This window comes from Ascaphus truei, chromosome 4 (assembly GCF_040206685.1).
Source record: "Ascaphus truei isolate aAscTru1 chromosome 4, aAscTru1.hap1, whole genome shotgun sequence".
NCBI classification, from domain to species: domain Eukaryota; kingdom Metazoa; phylum Chordata; class Amphibia; order Anura; family Ascaphidae; genus Ascaphus; species Ascaphus truei.
The window spans coordinates 182791915-182815272 of record NC_134486.1 but is presented as its reverse complement, the minus strand read 5'-3'; positions in this window follow the sequence as shown (position 1 = coordinate 182815272).

Sequence of the window (23358 nt, the reverse complement as noted above, 5' to 3'; positions counted from 1 at the left end):
GACATAATTTCACTCTCACAACATTATGGCTGGTTGGAGACAGTCCGAACCACAAGTACCGGGTCCATGGTGCTGGGCGTATACTGGGGGGACGGGGACGACTCCCATTAACCCCTGACTATACCGGGGATACGCTTATCACAATGCCTTTCTGGTCTGTGCTGAAGCAGGGCATTCTGGCAACCAAGTGGCTTGACCGTTATTAGTGAGCCTGGTTACCCCCTCTCGGAACCACAGACTTAGAAATCGCCAGCTCATGTACGGTGCATAAAATATATTTATATACATACCCTTATACACCATTTTAATAAAAAATATCACAAAATTCTTCTAAGTCCCTCGGGAAGAGTGAAAGACGCGCACGTTCATTTTGAGAGCTCCTAGACCTTCCTATAAGAAGTTAGCCAAAAAGTAGCTTCGAAAAACGCTTAGATTAAGTTTCAGAGTTGCTTCTAATATACCAAAGCTGGACTTAGACATAATTTCACTCTCACAACATTATGGCTGGTTTGAGACAGTCCAAACCACAAGTACCGGGTCCATGGTTCTGGGCGTATACTGGGGGGACGGGACGACTCCCATTAACCCCTGACTATACCGGGGATACTCTTATCACAATGCCTTTCTGGTCTGTGCTGAAGCAGGGCATTCTGGCAGCTAAGTGGCTTGACCTTTATTAGTGAGCCTGGTTACCCCCTCTCGGAACCACAGACTTAGAAATCGCCAGCTCATATACAGTGCATAAAAAAAAAAAATATATATATATATACCCTTATACACCATTTTAATAAAAAATATCACAAAATTCTTCTAAGTCCCTCGGGAAGAGTGAAAGACGCGCACATTCATTTTCAAAACTCCTAGACCTTCCTATAAGAAGTTAGCCAAAAAGTAGCTGCGAAAAACGCTTAGGTTAAGTTTCAGAGTTGCTTCTTATATACCAAAGCTGGACTTAGACATAATTTCACTCTCACAACATTATGGCTGGTTGGAGACAGTCCAAACCACAAGTACCGGGTCCATGGTTCTGGGCGTATACTGGGGGGACGGGACGACTCCCATTAACCCCTGACTATACCGGGGATACGCTTATCACAATGCCTTTCTGGTCTGTGCTGAAGCAGGGCATTCTGGCAGCCAAGTGGCTTGACCTTTATTAGTGAGCCTGGTTACCCCCTCTCGGAACCACAGACTTAGAAATCGCCAGCTCATATACAGTGCATAAAATATATTTATATACATACCCTTATACACCATTTTAATAAAAAATATCACAAAATTCTTCTAAGTCCCTCGGGAAGAGTGAAAGACGCGCACGTTCATTTTCAGAGCTCCTAGACCTTCCTATAAGAGGTTAGCCAAAAAGTAGCTTCGAAAAACGCTTAGGTTAAGTTTCAGAGTTGCTTCTAATGTACCAAAGCTGGACTTAGACATAATTTCACTCTCACAACATTATGGCTGGTTGGAGACAGTCCGAACCACAAGTACCGGATCCATGGTTCTGTACGTATACTGGGGGGACGGGGACGACTCCCATTAACCCCTGACTATACCGGGGATACGCTTATCACAATGCCTTTCTGGTCTGTGCTGAAGCAGGGCATTCTGGCAGCCAAGTGGCTTGACCTTTATTAGTGAGCCTGGTTACCCCCTCTCGGAACCACAGACTTAGAAATCGCCAGCTCATGTACGGTGCATAAAATATATTTATATACATACCCTTATACACCATTTTAATAAAAAATATCACAAAATTCTTGTAAGTCCCTCGGGAAGAGTGAAAGACGCGCACGTTCATTTTCAGAGCTCCTAGACCTTCCTATAAGAAGTTAGCCAAAAAGTAGCTTCGAAAAACGCTTAGATTAAGTTTCAGAGTTGCTTCTTATATACCAAAGCTGGACTTAGACATAATTTCACTCTCACAACATTATGGCTGGTTGGAGACAGTCCAAACCACAAGTACCGGGTCCATGGTTCTGGGCGTATACTGGGGGGACGGGACGACTCCCATTAACCCCTGACTATACCGGGGATACGCTTATCACAATGCCTTTCTGGTCTGTGCTGAAGCAGGGCATTCTGGCAGCCAAGTGGCTTGACCTTTATTAGTGAGCCTGGTTACCCCCTCTCGGAACCACAGACTTAGAAATCGCCAGCTCATGTACGGTGCATAAAATATATTTATATATATACCCTTATACACCATTTTAATAAAAAATATCACAAAATTCTTCTAAGTCCCTCCGGAAGAGTGAAAGAAGCGCACGTTCATTTTGAGATCTCCTAGACCTTCCTATAAGAAGTTAGCCAAAAAGTAGCTTCGAAAAACGCTTAGATTAAGTTTCAGAGTTGCTTCTAATATACCAAAGCTGGACTTAGACATAATTTCACTCTCACAACATTATGGCTGGTTTGAGACAGTCCAAACCACAAGAACCGGGTCCATGGTTCTGGGCGTATACTGGGGGGACGGGACGACTCCCATTAACCCCTGACTATACCGGGGATACGCTTATCACAATGCCTTTCTGGTCTGTGCTGAAGCAGGGCATTCTGGCAGCTAAGTGGCTTGACCTTTATTAGTGAGCCTGGTTACCCCCTCTCGGAACCACAGACTTAGAAATCGCCAGCTCATATACAGTGCATAAAAAATATATATATATATACCCTTATACACCATTTTAATAAAAAATATCACAAAATTCTTCTAAGTCCCTCGGGAAGAGTGAAAGACGCGCACGTTCATTTTGAGAGCTCCTATACCTTCCTATAAGAAGTTAGCCAAAAAGTAGCTTCGAAAAACGCTTAGATTAAGTTTCAGAGTTGCTTCTTATATACCAAAGATGGACTTAGACATAATTTCACTCTCACAACATTATGGCTGGTTGGAGACAGTCCAAACCACAAGTACCGGGTCCATGGTTCTGGGCGTATACTGGGGGGACGGGACGACTCCCATTAACCCCTGACTATACCGGGGATACGCTTATCACAATGCCTTTCTGGTCTGTGCTGAAGCAGGGCATTCTGGCAGCTAAGTGGCTTGACCTTTATTAGTGAGCCTGGTTACCCCCTCTCGGAACCACAGACTTAGAAATCGCCAGCTCATATACAGTGCATAAAAAATATATATATATATACCCTTATACACCATTTTAATAAAAAATATCACAAAATTCTTCTAAGTCCCTCGGGAAGAGTGAAAGACGCGCACGTTCATTTTCAAAACTCCTAGACCTTCCTATAAGAAGTTAGCCAAAAAGTAGCTGCGAAAAACGCTTAGGTTAAGTTTCAGAGTTGCTTCTAATGTACCAAAGCTGGACTTAGACATAATTTCACTCTCACAACATTATGGCTGGTTCGAGACAGTCCGAACCACAAGTACCGGGTCCATGGTGCTGGGCGTATACTGGGGGGACGGGGACGACTCCCATTAACCCCTGACTATATCGGGGATACGCTTATCACAATGCCTTTCTGGTCTGTGCTGAAGCAGGGCATTCTGGCAACCAAGTGGCTTGACCTTTATTAGTGAGCCTGGTTACCCCCTCTCGGAACCACAGACATAGAAATCGCCAGCTCATATACAGTGCATAAAATATATTTATATACATACCCTTATACACCATTTTAATAAAAAATATCACAAAATTCTTCTAAGTCCCTCGGGAAGAGTGAAAGACGCGCACGTTCATTTTCAGAGCTCCTAGACCTTCCTATAAGAGGTTAGCCAAAAAGTAGCTTCGAAAAACGCTTAGGTTAAGTTTCAGAGTTGCTTCTAATGTACCAAAGCTGGACTTAGACATAATTTCACTCTCACAACATTATGGCTGGTTGGAGACAGTCCAAACCACAAGTACCGGGTCCATGGTTCTGGGCGTATACTGGGGGGACGGGACGACTCCCATTAACCCCTGACTATACCGGGGATACGCTTATCACAATGCCTTTCTGGTCTGTGCTGAAGCAGGGCATTCTGGCAGCCAAGTGGCTTGACCTTAATTAGTGAGCCTGGTTACCCCCTCTCGGAACCACAGACTTAGAAATCGCCAGCTCATATACAGTGCATAAAATATATTTATATACATTCCCTTATACACCATTTTAATAAAAAATATCACAAAATTCTTCTAAGTCCCTCGGGAAGAGTGAAAGACGCGCACGTTCATTTTGAGAGCTCCTAGACCTTCCTATAAGAAGTTAGCCAAAAAGTAGCTTCGAAAAAAGCTTAGATTAAGTTTCAGAGTTGCTTCTTATATACCAAAGATGGACTTAGACATAATTTCACTCTCACAACATTATGGCTGGTTGGAGACAGTCCAAACCACAAGTACCGGGTCCATGGTTCTGGGCGTATACTGGGGGGACGGGACGACTCCCATTAACCCCTGACTATACCGGGGATACGCTTATCACAATGCCTTTCTGGTCTGTGCTGAAGCAGGGCATTCTGGCAGCTAAGTGGCTTGACCTTTATTAGTGAGCCTGGTTACCCCCTCTCGGAACCACAGACTTAGAAATCGCCAGCTCATATACAGTGCATAAAAAATATATATATATATACCCTTATACACCATTTTAATAAAAAATATCACAAAATTCTTCTAAGTCCCTCGGGAAGAGTGAAAGACGCGCACGTTCATTTTCAAAACTCCTAGACCTTCCTATAAGAAGTTAGCCAAAAAGTAGCTGCGAAAAACGCTTAGGTTAAGTTTCAGAGTTGCTTCTAATGTACCAAAGCTGGACTTAGACATAATTTCACTCTCACAACATTATGGCTGGTTCGAGACAGTCCGAACCACAAGTACCGGGTCCATGGTGCTGGGCGTATACTGGGGGGACGGGGACGACTCCCATTAACCCCTGACTATATCGGGGATACGCTTATCACAATGCCTTTCTGGTCTGTGCTGAAGCAGGGCATTCTGGCAACCAAGTGGCTTGACCTTTATTAGTGAGCCTGGTTACCCCCTCTCGGAACCACAGACTTAGAAATCGCCAGCTCATATACAGTGCATAAAATATATTTATATACATACCCTTAAACACCATTTTAATAAAAAATATCACAAAATTCTTCTAAGTCCCTCGGGAAGAGTGAAAGACGCGCACGTTCATTTTCAGAGCTCCTAGACCTTCCTATAAGAGGTTAGCCAAAAAGTAGCTTCGAAAAACGCTTAGGTTAAGTTTCAGAGTTGCTTCTAATGTACCAAAGCTGGACTTAGACATAATTTCACTCTCACAACATTATGGCTGGTTGGAGACAGTCCAAACCACAAGTACCGGGTCCATGGTTCTGGGCGTATACTGGGGGGACGGGACGACTCCCATTAACCCCTGACTATACCGGGGATACGCTTATCACAATGCCTTTCTGGTCTGTGCTGAAGCAGGTCATTCTGGCAGCCAAGTGGCTTGACCTTAATTAGTGAGCCTGGTTACCCCCTCTCGGAACCACAGACTTAGAAATCGCCAGCTCATATACAGTGCATAAAATATATTTATATACATTCCCTTATACACCATTTTAATAAAAAATATCACAAAATTCTTCTAAGTCCCTCGGGAAGAGTGAAAGACGCGCACGTTCATTTTCAGAGCTCCTAGACCTTCCTATAAAAGGTTAGCCAAAAAGTAGCTTCGAAAAACGCTTAGGTTAAGTTTCAGAGTTGCTTCTAATGTACCAAAGCTGGACTTAGACATAATTTCACTCTCACAACATTATGGCTGGTTGGAGACAGTCCGAACCACAAGTACCGGGTCCATGGTTCTGGGCGTATACTGGGGGGACGGGGACGACTCCCATTAACCCCTGACTATACTGGGGATACGCTTATCACAATGCCTTTCTGGTCTGTGCTGAAGCAGGGCATTCTGGCAACCAAGTGGCTTGACCTTTATTAGTGAGCCTGGTTACCCCCTCTCGGAACCACAGACTTAGAAATCGCCAGCTCATGTACGGTGCATAAAATATATTTATATACATACACTTATACACCATTTTAATAAAAAATATCACAAAATTCTTCTAAGTCCCTCGGGAAGAATGAAAGACGCGCACGTTCATTTTCAGAGCTCCTAGACCTTCCTATAAGAAGTTAGCCAAAAAGTAGCTTCGAAAAACGCTTAGGTTAAGTTTCAGAGTTGCTTCTAATGTACCAAAGCTGGACTTAGACATAATTTCACTCTCACAACATTATGGCTGGTTGGAGACAGTCCGAACCACAAGTACCGGGTCCATGGTTCTGGGCGTATACTGGGGGGACGGGGACGATTCCCATTAACCCCTGACTATACCGGGGATACGCTTATGACAATGCCTTTCTGGTCTGTGCTTAAGCAGGGCATTCTGGCAGCCAAGTGGCTTGACCTTATTAGTGAGCCTAGTTACCCCCTCTCCGAACCACAGACTTAGAAATCGCCAGCTCATATACAGTGCATAAAATATATTTATATATATACCCTTATACACCATTTTAATAAAAAATATCACAAAATTCTTCTAAGTCCCTCCGGAAGAGTGAAAGAAGCGCACGTTCATTTTGAGAGCTCCTAGACCTTCCTATAAGAAGTTAGCCAAAAAGTAGCTTCGAAAAACGCTTAGATTAAGTTTCAGAGTTGCTTCTAATATACCAAAGCTGGACTTAGACATAATTTCACTCTCACAACATTATGGCTGGTTTGAGACAGTCCAAACCACAAGAACCGGGTCCATGGTTCTGGGCGTATACTGGGGGGACGGGACGACTCCCATTAACCCCTGACTATACCGGGGATACGCTTATCACAATGCCTTTCTGGTCTGTGCTGAAGCAGGGCATTCTGGCAGCTAAGTGGCTTGACCTTTATTAGTGAGCCTGGTTACCCCCTCTCGGAACCACAGACTTAGAAATCGCCAGCTCATATACAGTGCATAAAAAATATATATATATATACCCTTATACACCATTTTAATAAAAAATATCACAAAATTCTTCTAAGTCCCTCGGGAAGAGTGAAAGACGCGCACGTTCATTTTGAGAGCTCCTATACCTTCCTATAAGAAGTTAGCCAAAAAGTAGCTTCGAAAAACGCTTAGATTAAGTTTCAGAGTTGCTTCTTATATACCAAAGATGGACTTAGACATAATTTCACTCTCACAACATTATGGCTGGTTGGAGACAGTCCAAACCACAAGTACCGGGTCCATGGTTCTGGGCGTATACTGGGGGGACGGGACGACTCCCATTAACCCCTGACTATACCGGGGATACGCTTATCACAATGCCTTTCTGGTCTGTGCTGAAGCAGGGCATTCTGGCAGCTAAGTGGCTTGACCTTTATTAGTGAGCCTGGTTACCCCCTCTCGGAACCACAGACTTAGAAATCGCCAGCTCATATACAGTGCATAAAAAAAATATATATATATACCCTTATACACCATTTTAATAAAAAATATCACAAAATTCTTCTAAGTCCCTCGGGAAGAGTGAAAGACGCGCACGTTCATTTTCAAAACTCCTAGACCTTCCTATAAGAAGTTAGCCAAAAAGTAGCTGCGAAAAACGCTTAGGTTAAGTTTCAGAGTTGCTTCTAATGTACCAAAGCTGGACTTAGACATAATTTCACTCTCACAACATTATGGCTGGTTCGAGACAGTCCGAACCACAAGTACCGGGTCCATGGTGCTGGGCGTATACTGGGGGGACGGGGACGACTCCCATTAACCCCTGACTATATCGGGGATACGCTTATCACAATGCCTTTCTGGTCTGTGCTGAAGCAGGGCATTCTGGCAACCAAGTGGCTTGACCTTTATTAGTGAGCCTGGTTACCCCCTCTCGGAACCACAGACTTAGAAATCGCCAGCTCATATACAGTGCATAAAATATATTTATATACATACCCTTATACACCATTTTAATAAAAAATATCACAAAATTCTTCTAAGTCCCTCGGGAAGAGTGAAAGACGCGCACGTTCATTTTCAGAGCTCCTAGACCTTCCTATAAGAGGTTAGCCAAAAAGTAGCTTCGAAAAACGCTTAGGTTAAGTTTCAGAGTTGCTTCTAATGTACCAAAGCTGGACTTAGACATAATTTCACTCTCACAACATTATGGCTGGTTGGAGACAGTCCAAACCACAAGTACCGGGTCCATGGTTCTGGGCGTATACTGGGGGGACGGGACGACTCCCATTAACCCCTGACTATACCGGGGATACGCTTATCACAATGCCTTTCTGGTCTGTGCTGAAGCAGGGCATTCTGGCAGCCAAGTGGCTTGACCTTAATTAGTGAGCCTGGTTACCCCCTCTCGGAACCACAGACTTAGAAATCGCCAGCTCATATACAGTGCATAAAATATATTTATATACATTCCCTTATACACCATTTTAATAAAAAATATCACAAAATTCTTCTAAGTCCCTCGGGAAGAGTGAAAGACGCGCACGTTCATTTTGAGAGCTCCTAGACCTTCCTATAAGAAGTTAGCCAAAAAGTAGCTTCGAAAAAAGCTTAGATTAAGTTTCAGAGTTGCTTCTTATATACCAAAGATGGACTTAGACATAATTTCACTCTCACAACATTATGGCTGGTTGGAGACAGTCCAAACCACAAGTACCGGGTCCATGGTTCTGGGCGTATACTGGGGGGACGGGACGACTCCCATTAACCCCTGACTATACCGGGGATACGCTTATCACAATGCCTTTCTGGTCTGTGCTGAAGCAGGGCATTCTGGCAGCTAAGTGGCTTGACCTTTATTAGTGAGCCTGGTTACCCCCTCTCGGAACCACAAACTTAGAAATCGCCAGCTCATATACAGTGCATAAAAAATATATATATATATACCCTTATACACCATTTTAATAAAAAATATCACAAAATTCTTCTAAGTCCCTCGGGAAGAGTGAAAGACGCGCACGTTCATTTTCAAAACTCCTAGACCTTCCTATAAGAAGTTAGCCAAAAAGTAGCTGCGAAAAACGCTTAGGTTAAGTTTCAGAGTTGCTTCTAATGTACCAAAGCTGGACTTAGACATAATTTCACTCTCACAACATTATGGCTGGTTCGAGACAGTCCGAACCACAAGTACCGGGTCCATGGTGCTGGGCGTATACTGGGGGGACGGGGACGACTCCCATTAACCCCTGACTATATCGGGGATACGCTTATCACAATGCCTTTCTGGTCTGTGCTGAAGCAGGGCATTCTGGCAACCAAGTGGCTTGACCTTTATTAGTGAGCCTGGTTACCCCCTCTCGGAACCACAGACTTAGAAATCGCCAGCTCATATACAGTGCATAAAATATATTTATATACATACCCTTAAACACCATTTTAATAAAAAATATCACAAAATTCTTCTAAGTCCCTCGGGAAGAGTGAAAGACGCGCACGTTCATTTTCAGAGCTCCTAGACCTTCCTATAAGAGGTTAGCCAAAAAGTAGCTTCGAAAAACGCTTAGGTTAAGTTTCAGAGTTGCTTCTAATGTACCAAAGCTGGACTTAGACATAATTTCACTCTCACAACATTATGGCTGGTTGGAGACAGTCCAAACCACAAGTACCGGGTCCATGGTTCTGGGCGTATACTGGGGGGACGGGACGACTCCCATTAACCCCTGACTATACCGGGGATACGCTTATCACAATGCCTTTCTGGTCTGTGCTGAAGCAGGGCATTCTGGCAGCCAAGTGGCTTGACCTTAATTAGTGAGCCTGGTTACCCCCTCTCGGAACCACAGACTTAGAAATCGCCAGCTCATATACAGTGCATAAAATATATTTATATACATTCCCTTATACACCATTTTAATAAAAAATATCACAAAATTCTTCTAAGTCCCTCGGGAAGAGTGAAAGACGCGCACGTTCATTTTCAGAGCTCCTAGACCTTCCTATAAAAGGTTAGCCAAAAAGTAGCTTCGAAAAACGCTTAGGTTAAGTTTCAGAGTTGCTTCTAATGTACCAAAGCTGGACTTAGACATAATTTCACTCTCACAACATTATGGCTGGTTGGAGACAGTCCGAACCACAAGTACCGGGTCCATGGTTCTGGGCGTATACTGGGGGGACGGGGACGACTCCCATTAACCCCTGACTATACTGGGGATACGCTTATCACAATGCCTTTCTGGTCTGTGCTGAAGCAGGGCATTCTGGCAACCAAGTGGCTTGACCTTTATTAGTGAGCCTGGTTACCCCCTCTCGGAACCACAGACTTAGAAATCGCCAGCTCATGTACGGTGCATAAAATATATTTATATACATACACTTATACACCATTTTAATAAAAAATATCACAAAATTCTTCTAAGTCCCTCGTGAAGAATGAAAGACGCGCACGTTCATTTTCAGAGCTCCTAGACCTTCCTATAAGAAGTTAGCCAAAAAGTAGCTTCGAAAAACGCTTAGGTTAAGTTTCAGAGTTGCTTCTAATGTACCAAAGCTGGACTTAGACATAATTTCACTCTCACAACATTATGGCTGGTTGGAGACAGTCCGAACCACAAGTACCGGGTCCATGGTTCTGGGCGTATACTGGGGGGACGGGGACGACTCCCATTAACCCCTGACTATACCGGGGATACGCTTATCACAATGCCTTTCTGGTCTGTGCTGAAGCAGGGCATTCTGGCAGCCAAGTGGCTTGACCTTATTAGTGAGCCTGGTTACCCCCTCTCGGAACCACAGACTTAGAAATCGCCAGCTCATATACAGTGCATAAAATATATATATATATATATATTTATATACCCTTATACACAATTTTAATAAAAAATATCACAAAATGATTCTAAGTCCCTCGGGAAGAGTGAAAGACGCGCACGTTCATTTTCAGAGCTCCTAGACCTTCCTATAAGAAGTTAGCCAAAAAGTAGCTTCGAAAAACGCTTAGGTTAAGTTTCAGAGTTGCTTCTAATGTACCAAAGCTGGACTTAGACATAATTTCACTCTCACAACATTATGGCTGGTTGGAGACAGTCCGAACCACAAGTACCGGGTCCATGGTTCTGGGCGTATACTGGGGGGACGGGGACGACTCCCATTAACCCCTGACTATACCGGGGATACGCTTATCACAATGCCTTTCTGGTCTGTGCTGAAGCAGGGCATTCTGGCAGCCAAGTGGCTTGACCTTTATTAGTGAGCCTGGTTACCCCCTCTCGGAACCACAGACTTAGAAATCGCCAGCTCATATACAGTGCATAAAATATATTTATATATATACACTTATACACCATTTTAATAAAAAATATCACAAAATTCTTCTAAGTCCCTCGGGAAGAGTGAAAGACGCGCACGTTCATTTTCAGAGCTCCTAGACCTTCTTATAAGAAGTTAGCCAAAAAGTAGCTTCGAAAAACGCTTAGGTTAAGTTTCAGAGTTGCTTCTAATGTACCAAAGCTGGACTTAGACATAATTTCACTCTCACAACATTATGGCTGGTTGGAGACAGTCCGAACCACAAGTACCGGGTCCATGGTGCTGGGCGTATACTGGGGGGACGGGGACGACTCCCATTAACCCCTGACTATAACGGGGATACGCTTATCACAATGCCTTTCTGGTCTGTGCTGAAGCAGGGCATTTGGCAACCAAGTGGCTTGACCTTTATTAGTGAGCCTGGTTACCCCCTCTCGGAACCACAGACTTAGAAATCGCCAGCTCATATACAGTGCATAAAAAATATTTATATACAGTACATACCCTTATACACCATTTTAATAAAAAATATCACAAAATTCTTCTAAGTCCCTCGGGAAGAGTGAAAGACGCGCACGTTCATTTTCAGAGCTCCTAGACCTTCCTATAAGAGGTTAGCCAAAAAGTAGCTTCGAAAAACGCTTAGGTTAAGTTTCAGAGTTGCTTCTAATGTACCAAAGCTGGACTTAGACATAATTTCACTCTCACAACATTATGGCTGGTTGGAGACAGTCCAAACCACAAGTACCGGGTCCATGGTTCTGGGCGTATACTGGGGGGACGGGGACGACTCCCATTAACCCCTGACTATACCGGGGATACGCTTATCACAATGCCTTTCTGGTCTGTGCTGAAGCAGGGCATTCTGGCAACCAAGTGGCTTGACCTTTATTAGTGAGCCTGGTTACCCGCTCTCGGAACCACAGACTTAGAAATCGCCAGCTCATGTACGGTGCATAAAATATATTTATATACATACCCTTATACACCATTTTAATAAAAAATATCACAAAATTCTTCTAAGTCCCTCGGGAAGAGTGAAAGACGCGCACGTTCATTTTCAGAGCTCCTAGACCTTCCTATAAGAAGTTAGCCAAAAAGTAGCTTCGAAAAACGCTTAGGTTAAGTTTCAGAGTTGCTTCTAATGTACAGTACCAAAGCTGGACTTAGACATAATTTCACTCTCACAACATTATGGCTGGTTGGAGACAGTCCGAACCACAAGTACCGGGTCCATGGTTCTGGGCGTATACTGGGGGGACGGGGACGACTCCCATTAACCCCTGACTATACCGGGGATACGCTTATCACAATGTCTTTCTGGTCTGTGCTGAAGCAGGGCATTCTGGCAGCCAAGTGGCTTGACCTTATTAGTGAGCCTGGTTACCCCCTCTCGGAACCACAGACTTAGAAATCGCCAGCTCATATACAGTGCATAAAATATATATATATATATATATATTTATATACCCTTATACACAATTTTAATAAAAAATATCACAAAATTATTCTAAGTCCCTCGGGAAGAGTGAAAGATGCGCACGTTCATTTTGAGAGCTCCTAAACCTTCCTATAAGAAGTTAGCCAAAAAGTAGCTTCGAAAAACGCTTAGGTTAAGTTTCAGAGTTGCTTCTAATGTACCAAAGCTGGACTTAGACATAATTTCACTCTCACCACATTATGGCTGGTTGGAGACAGTCCGAACCACAAGTACCGGGTCCATGGTTCTGGCCGTATACTGGGGCTACGGGGACGACTCCCATTAACCCCTGACTATACCAGGGATACGCTTATCACAATGCCTTTATGGTCTGTGCTGAAGCAGGGCATTCTGGCAGCCAAGTGGCTTGACCTTTATTAGTGAGCCTGGTTACCCCCTCTCGGAACCACAGACTTAGAAATCGCCAGCTCATACAGTATACAGTGCATAAAATATATTTATATATATACCCTTATACACCATTTTAATAAAAAATATCACAAAATTCTTCTAAGTCCATCGGGAAGAGTGAAAGACGCGCACGTTCATTTTGAGAGCTCCTAAACCTTCCTATAAGAAGTTAGCCAAAAAGTAGCTTCGAAAAACCCTTAGGTTAAGTTTCAGAGTTGCTTCTAATGTACCAAAGCTGGACTTAGACATAATTTCACTCTCACAACATTATGGCTGGTTGGAGACAGTCCGAACCACAAGTACCGGGTCCATGGTTCTGGGCGTATACTGGGGGGACGGGGACGACTCCCATTAACCCCTGACTATACCGGGGATACGCTTATCACAATGCCTTTCTGGTCTGTGCTGAAGCAGGGCATTCTGGCAACCAAGTGGCTTGACCTTTATTAGTGAGCCTGGTTACCCCCTCTCGGAACCACAGATTTAGAAATCGCCAGCTCATATACAGTGCATAAAATATATTTATATATATACCCTTATACACCATTTTAATAAAAAATATCACAAAATTCTTCTAAGTCCCTCGGGAAGAGTGAAAGACGCGCACGTTAATTTTCAGAGCTCCTATACCTTCCTATAAGAAGTTAGCCAAAAAGTAGCTTCGAAAAACGCTTAGGTTAAGTTTCAGAGTTGCTTCTAATGTACCAAAGCTGGACTTAGACATAATTTCACTCTCACAACATTATGGCTGGTTGGAGACCGTCCGAACAACAAGTACCGGGTCCATGGTTCTGGGCGTATACTGGGGGGACGGGGACGACTCCCATTAACCCCTGACTATACCGGGGATACGCTTATCACAATGACTTTCTGGTCTGTGCTGAAGCAGGGCATTCTGGCAACCAAGTGGCTTGACCTTTATTAGTGAGCCTGGTTACCCCCTCTCGGAACCACAGATTTAGAAATCGCCAGCTCATATACAGTGCATAAAATATATTTATATATATACCCTTATACACCATTTTAATAAAAAATATCACAACATTCTTCTAAGTCCCTCGGGAAGAGTGAAAGACGCGCACGTTCATTTTCAGAGCTCCTAGACCTTCCTATAAGAAGTTAGCCAAAAAGTAGCTTCGAAAAACGCTTAGGTTAAGTTTCAGAGTTGCTTCTAATGTACCAAAGCTGGACTTAGACATAATTTCACTCTCACAACATTATGGCTGGTTGGAGACAGTCCGAACCACAAGTACCGGGTCCATGGTTCTGGCCGTATACTGGGGCTACGGGGACGACTCCCATTAACCCCTGACTATACCAGGGATACGCTTATCACAATGCCTTTCTGGTCTGTGCTGAAGCAGGGCATTCTGGCAGCCAAGTGGCTTGACCTTTATTAGTGAGCCTGGTTACCCCCTCTCGGAACCACAGACTTAGAAATCGCCAGCTCATATACAGTGCATAAAATATATATATTTATATACCCTTATACACCATTGTAATAAAAAATATCACAAAATTCTTCTAAGTCCCTCGGGAAGAGTGAAAGACGCGCACGTTAATTTTCAGAGCTCCTAGACCTTCCTATAAGAAGTTAGCCAAAAAGTAGCTTCGAAAAACGCTTAGGTTAAGTTTCAGAGTTGCTTCTAATGTACCAAAGCTGGACTTAGACATAATTTCACTCTCACAACATTATGGCTGGTTGGAGACAGTCCGAACCACAAGTACCGGGTCCATGGTTCTGGCCGTATACTGGGGGGACGGGGACGACTCCCATTAACCCCTGACTATACCGGGGATACGCTTATCACAATGCCTTTCTGGTCGGTGCTGAAGCAGGGCATTCTGGCAGCCAAGTGGCTTGACCTTTATTAGTGAGCCTGGTTACCCCCTCTCGGAACCACAGACTTAGAAATCGCCAGCTCATATACAGTGCATAAAATATATTTATATATATACCCTTATACACCATTTTAATAAAAAATATCACAAAATTCTTCTAAGTCCCTCGGGAAGAGTGAAAGACGCGCACGTTCATTTTCAGAGCTCCTAGACCTTCCTATAAGAAGTTAGCCAAAAAGTAGCTTCGAAAAACGCTTAGGTTAAGTTTCAGAGTTGCTTCTAATGTACCAAAGCTGGACTTAGGGCCTCATGCAGTAAGCGTCGATTAAGTGAAATCGGCAAGTTTACCGATTAGTCATGTTAATGGCGATTTTTCCTCTCCGTATGCAGTAAGTGCCGAATACATTCAAAATCAACCCGAAAACAAATCCGCCCACTCTCACGATGATTATCCGATCACACACAGGTGTATCGGCGTGCGTGGCGGGGTGCTGATAGGTTGCCCAATCACAAATCTTGCTGAATCAGGCGAAACAAGCATGTATTGGATTGCGCACCATATTTAAAGGCAACGTGTACTGCTAATCATTCTCTGTGTTGTTGGGAGTGAGAGAGAGAGAGACGCACAGAGCTGGCTGATTGAACATTTGCATATTGACGGAGAGACTTGTTGTGTATTGGGTGAGCTTTGTCCATTGTTGTTTTGTTTACATCTTTGTCTTGTTTTATATGTGGAAGTGTTTCGTGTGATTGGCTGTACATTAGTTGTCTGTTTTTTGTGAGTGCTGGAAGTATGCCCGCAAAGCGTGGGAAGAGTGATGCTGGTGGGAGTGGGAGTGCTACTCGTGCGAGTACGCGTCGGAGTGAACATACTGTTCAGGGGAGTGATGTTGCTGGTGCACCGAGTGGTGTTGCTGGGAGTGGGAGTGCTGGTGCTGGGAGTGGGAGTGCTGTTGCTGGGAGTGGGAGTGCTGTTGCTGGGAGTGGGAGTGCTGTTGCTGTGAGTGGGAGTGTTGTTGCTGGGAGTGCTGTTGCTGGGAGTGGGAGTGCTGTTGCTAGGAGTGGGAGTGCTGGTGCTAGGAGTGGGAGTGCTGGTGCTAGGAGTGGGAGTGCTGGTGCTGTGAGTGCTGCTGGTGGCGCAGTTGCTGATGGGGTGGATGGTGGTGCCGTGCTTGCTGGTGGGCAGCTTTTGGAGGCTCTTCCATTGGAAGAATCAGAGTCCAGTCAGCACCAGCCAAGCTCTGACCCTAAACCTGCTCGGAAGAAACGTGTGGAGAAGCCACGTAATCCTCGCTTCAATGACCAGGAAAATACAGCTCTTGTCACTGGCATTCTGGAGCACTATGACAGTATATATGGACATTTACTAGGTAAGTGTACCTTTACATTTATTATTCAAATACATGTGATCCTAGGTCATCTGAGTTTTGTTCATATGCAAATATGGGTTCAGAATATCTTTCTATGTTAATTAGTCTGGAAACACAGCTTTTTATCATGCCTTACAAGGACAACTAAACACAGGCGGTCAATTTGCCATAACTGCATACAATATGAATGCAACCTTGCTTACATGTATAGGTTTAGTAGTGAATGCTCATGTGCTTCACATATTACACATAAAACAGCATGTTTGCTATCTCTTGGAACCGCTACCAGTGTAGGAAACTGGTGCTTCTATTATTAATCATTTACCTCATATATTTTATATGTTTTTCAAGGGCGGACAAGTTCAGCAAGCAGAAAAGAAATGTGGGACACAATAGTCATTGGTGTCAATGCGTGTGGGAATCATGTGAGGGACAAGCGGAATTGTCACAAGAGATTTGATGATATTAGGTCCAAATTGAAAAAGAAAATACAACACCAACGCGTGCATGCTACTGGCACTGGAGGTGGGCCGACACCACAACGTCTCATATTAAGTCCATTGGAGGAGCTGCTTCGGGCAAAATTACTTCCCGTCGTCGTGGAAGGCTTACCTGGTGACCGTGATATAGGAATTTACCCCTCACAATTTCCACCAGGTGAGAAATATTACTGTACTAGGCGTGTCGTTGCTTACAGTTATTTTGCATAGTTACACTGCTTTTTATACTGTCTTCACAATATAAGCATACCTGCATCTATATATGTATATGTCTGATTCTGTATATATATATATCTCAAAATAGACATATATGTTGTAGTCCTACTAAAAGCAGTAACTAATATAGCACGTGCCATTGCGTGCTCATTTACATGTGAATTCCCAAAATGCATTGCTGCAGTGGAAGCAATTGATGGTGGGCGAAGATGGGGAACAACAGGGTAGTACACATGTGTAACACATGTTAATGAGAAATTATTACTAGCTACAGGTACAGAACAGAAATATGTAGAATATTATTGTGTATTTTATTTATTTTACTCCGACAAACATGACATTACTGCCTATTTTAAGCATGCATCAAATATATTGCATGCAACGGCCTACAAACATCACTTGCACTAACACATCTATAGTTGTTTATGAAAAGGTCCATTTTTGCTTTAACTCATATACAGACAGCATAATGAGGCACACGTATCATATTTTATGTCATTGTTTTCATAACTTAAAAACTGCACACGACTATTTAGCTCATCTACCATTGTGTTAAAGCAGCTGCAATTAATATCTCATCACAGCATACACTTCAACAGAGGGGGTGGGGTTCAGCACACACACTAATTACAGCCTCATTTTAGGGTCAACTTAGTTCACACCATTTTCACCTGTTTCAAGTAATTGAAAGGTGTGGCTGATTATGCATTTTGGGGAAGGGAATACCGTTCTTACAACCTGACTAGCACAACTGAAGTTAATCACACTCATTTGAAAGCTTCACTTTAGCTACTAAATGCCCCAACAACTCATTACTTATCAAAGCGTACCTCACACATTAGTTCACTCATATCTATAGTTGAACTACTACTATCAACGACACATTATCACACACTGCATGTGTTGTCTTGTTGAGTCACAGCCACATTCAGGTGTGCCACATCTTATATTAATGTACCACACATATCCTCTACCAAAAACAACACTTTTTGCAATATGACCACCTTCATGATAACCATTGTGAATGGTCATCTCATGATAGTTATGTACATTATGATACTGATATCACTACACAACATATGATTTTTATGTACTGTACAAATTTTATCTATTTTTCCTCACGCATTACTGCAGGAACATAGTATGTTTTATGTTAGGGAACTCAAAAGTTCTAAGTACACAGGCATGTACATTGTTATTACAACTATTTATGTTCACTTTCACACACACATTTTGGGTTAAGGAAATGATGCTGTTAGGTACTCATAAATACAGAACATACAATAACTGTTTGTTCAATATTTACACATGTAAATGTAAAACTTATGTTATTGTTATATATAGTTGCCCCTGAAGGACATGTGTCACCTGAGACTGAACAAGTGTCTTCACCTGGGTCAGCCAGCTCAACACACCTAGAAGGTGAGTGTATCAGTTGGTGGCCATATAATATGTGCTCTTCTATATGTTATGTTGTCATGTTCATTATTTGTTTTGCACATCTTCTTTAAATAGGATTACTTAGTGTCAGTGAAAATGAAGTGTAAGGCAACTTGTATTGTGTTAGTGATGTTAACTATCATGTAGGAGTTGTGAGTTTACAGCAAGTTTTCATTCACTCATATTTCATACTGAGTCCAAACATTATTCTTAAGTCCAGGTAGTTTTTAATGTGAGGTTATAAAACGTATGGAAACATGTTAGTTGTTACTTATGACACAGTACAATTACATAGTAACACAGCAGAGATTAACATGCCATTTAATAATGTGTACATTTATTTGTAGAACATGATGAAGAGGATTTTGATGATGATGATGATGATGATGATGATGCCGCCGCCGCCGCCATAGACACACAAATACAAGCAAGTGACCATGAAGAGGTTCCAATTGAAACTGTTTTACCGCCAAAACGTCCAGCAAATACCACATATGATGCAATTGTAGCTTCTGAGGGAAAAATTGTGGAAGCAGAAAATCGTCGCCATTCTGACCTGATGACAGTGCTGGAAAGGATGATTGCACTGCAGGAAGAAACAGTTTCACAATTGGCACATCTCCACAGAGTCTTCATTGAAGTGCCTAAACAGTTGCAAAAAATCAACACCTCATTCAAAGCATTAGTTGTTCAGCAAACACAAGCTAATTACTGGAGAATGACTAATGTACCACAATTCAACACCTCCCAGCCAGGATCTGTTCATGCAGGTCAGTTTTCACCACATTCATCTGATATTCATTCACCAGGCCCAAATGTTACCGGTCAAGTAGCAGACTTTGCTGTGCAGGTTCCTGATCACATCCTACCGCTGCCATCTGTACAAATTCAGCAGCAGACACCTACAAAGGAGGCGACAAAAACAAAACAAGACACACATGAAACAGACCAACCATCACTTGTGCAGTGTCTACCAACTTGCTCACATGTGTCAGTGGGCACAAGCCCTGTCCGTGAACAGTCACTACCCAAAAGCCCTGTAGGTGAGTCACTGCCCAAAAGCCCTGTAGGTGAATCGCTGCCCAAAAGCCCTGTAGGTGAATCGCTGCCCAAAAGCCCTGTAGGTGAATCGCTGCCCAAAAGCCCTGTAGGTGAATCGCTGCCCAAAAGCCCTGTAGGTGAATCACTGCCCAAAAGCCCTGTAGGTGAGTCACTGGCCACAAGCCCTGTAGGTGAGTCACTGGCCACAAGCCCCGTAGGTGAACAGTCACTGGCCACAAGCCCTGCCCGTGAAGTGCCAGAGGCCACTCAAAGTGGCTCTGTTGTGCCTAAAGTTGGTGGCAAAAGAAAAAGGAAAATTCAAGAGACAACAAGCAGGCCTGTTACTCGCTCGCAAAAGGAACAAAAAAAATAAATGTTATAATTCAGAAAATATGTCTTTGGCCTTGTTTTGTTGACTTCAGATTATCTAATTACTATTGTATGTATGCTGAAGACTGTGTTGTTTCCAAACTTTCAAGTATGTTCTTGTACACGTGAAGTTTTGGAAATGTTAACACTCCTAATTAATGAATAGTGTTATAAATATTTATGTTTTAATCGTCTGTTCAGTAATGGTTCACCAGGAGCCAGTTGCTAAGTTTAGAGAAGCTGCCATTGACTTTGCAGCAAAACATTGCATTTGGGTGTGTTAATTGATGTAATCATTGCATGTGCATATTATTTTCATGCAATTATAAAAGCACCTATTTAACTGCAAACATCTTTCTTGTACGTGTACAGCAGGATTTTGTGTTAAATATTACTTACCTTTGGTGGCCATTGTAATGTTGTCCTTTAATCATTTATGTGTTCTTGTTTCAAGAACATCTCTGAATTGATACTAATATATATGTAGTATGTATTGATATATGCACACACACACACACAGACACACACTGTGTGTGTGTGTGTGTGTGTGTATATATAGTACTATCTAAACTGGTATAGATGTATTTACAAAAAACATACACTTCATGCTTCCTTGTGAAAACACACTATTTTAATAATACAGGCCTAATGTTTGACAACTATACTAAGTGTGAGCCTCTAACATTATTGGGTGCAAACAAATGTTTATTACTTAATTCACTCATGTTTATCACCATTTAAATAGGTTTCATACAAGGCCTACTTACTGCCATCAATATGTTGTGTGTACTCCTGCAATATAAAAAAAAAAAAAAAGATACATTATATATATATATATATATATATATATATATATATAGATAGATATATATATATATATATATATATATATATATATATATATATATATATATACATATACATATACATATATACACACACACACACACACACACACACACACACACACACACACACACACACACACACACACACACACACACACACACACACACACACACACACACACACACACACACTATACATATAGTACAATATACACTTTATATATATATATATATATATTTTTATGAGAGAGATATATTTATATATATATAGATACACACGTATTTAAACTCATGCAGACAGGTAGTTAACCAGAATTTCAAATACACACAGAAATGTATGTGGGAAAAAAAACATTTCATTTTGCAGGTGTGTGTATTTACTGATATGGCTGTCTAAGCACTATTTTCACACAGTGCTCTTTGTTATTTTTCTAGAAAACTCAATGTTACTGAAATAAGTGTAGGAATGTTTTCACAAACGAGATAAAAAAATGATACATGTTTTTCCCACATTCGCCTATCACTAACCACAAAACTTAAACCAATTAAAAGGACACATCCAATTGGCGTTTGAAATAAGGAGTAAAAGTAGTTACTTTTGTTGACCTTGAAAACGAAACACAGGAATTTGTTAGCCATTGAGCAGAATCATTTTGATGAGCAAAGAAGACAGAACTGCACACATCTTTTGTGCTACTCTGACATGGCTGATGAATTCGTTAACAATATGAATCCCCTCTTGGGTTATAAGTACATGGTTTCAGAAGCAATTTTAAACAGTCGCGGACACAAAGCAAGCACACGCCAAATCTATGATTTGATTCGAGCTAAATATCCTTATTACCAAGACCGTAGGCATGCGCGGAATTTTAATTCCTCAATAAGATTCACTTTATCAACTAATGACTTTTTTGAACGTGTGCAGGATAAGCTAGAACACACCTATGGTTTCTGGAAGATTGCAAAGGAAAAGCATTTTACCCTGAAAGAGGGCACATATATTGTTGTGAAAGGCATATTTATTCCTAATGCCAATAGCAATGGATCCGCTACTACTGTTCCGTGTGAATCGATACCTGCTGCAATATCTGCACCCTCCATTCCTGAAACCCACATTGTACAACAACAAAACTACTATGATTATGTACCAAGCCTTTCAGCTGAAAATGCATTGGAATGGGAACCAGAAGAAATGAACCTACCTCCCGACCAATTGTTTGAAGAAAGCAGTGGCGATTCCTATGAGCGCTTCATGGAGGAGATGTGTGTCATACTGGATTCAGCGGGTGGGTCAAGCGTGGATGAAAATGCCTTGCATTTCTGGAGCGACCAGTTGCAGCCAGACGAACAGTTAATTCTAGAAGAATGGTAAATATAACAACCGTTATGCGTTGACTGTGCGTTTAAATGTTTTTTTTTTGTTTTGTTTTTTAACCACCATTTTCCCTTTCAATGCGTGGATACAGCGTAACATTGCAGACTGCATAACATGTAGCGATCACAAAGAAATTGTTGCCGAATACAATATAGTATAACCTGAAAGATTAGTACACATTGCTGACGGAATAAATATACGTACTTTCCTATCCCTTTAACCATATTAGCAACATTTTAACATAACTCTAACACATACCTGTTTTGTTATCATGCAACATTTAAAAGCGGGTCCACCACGTATGACGTGGGACCCTTGTCATGGGCCAAGGCGTCCTTAAAAAGGATTACGGATGTAAGTCCCGCCCCCAAGCGACGTGCGCGCCTCAAAGCCTATTGGCTGTCATGTTTTGTTATAGTAACGGTAACTGCAGTGTGTCATGTGTGCGGCTCAGTGTTTGTAGGCGCCAACTGGGCGTTAGCTGAATGTTAATTGATTGGGAGGAGTGTTAGCGTGCGTTTCACGCTGGTTTAACATGACGTCACACGTATTGCATTTGCGCATTGTGTTATCGGCCGTCCTTTCTGTCCAAACACGTCTGTTTCAAAAGAATACAGATGTACTCGTTTAGAACGAATGTAGTTTCGTATTCATTGTATTTGAAATAAAGATTTTATGTTTAATGGTATTTTCAAGATGTATTGAACGCACAACGTACGCTTTGTTTTGCGCATGCGCTAACAGTTAGTGCAGCCAAGCGTGAAGTGCGTGCGCACACTAAGATGTGCGCGCACATTTTTCAGTATACAGGCAACGTTCACATCATATACATAGTTATGCCTGCTACAAATGTAAAGAAACATTACATACTGATGTACACTTGTACTTCTAACATATAAGTGAGTGACGTGTGTATGTACACAATCATATAGAGCTGTGTAACGCGTTGTCACGGATACATATATAGTAAGGTGCCATCTTTGACCATCATGTGTTTGCTGTATTTCAGAGATGTCGGGGAAGATACAATCGGATCAATGTATGATTTCAGAAGAGTCTACCTTTATATGAGATGATTGTGAGGAGGAGCCACCGACTACTATACTACATATGGAACTAATTTTATATTGCTTGCAGCGCTTATTAACAAACAATTAAAAATGTGATACCCTTATGCCTATATTGCATAAGCACTTAATTAACATAATGATGTTGCAAAATAGTGCCTCATGAATTTTTATTGAGTGTTCTTTAATGACTACTATCATTTTATGG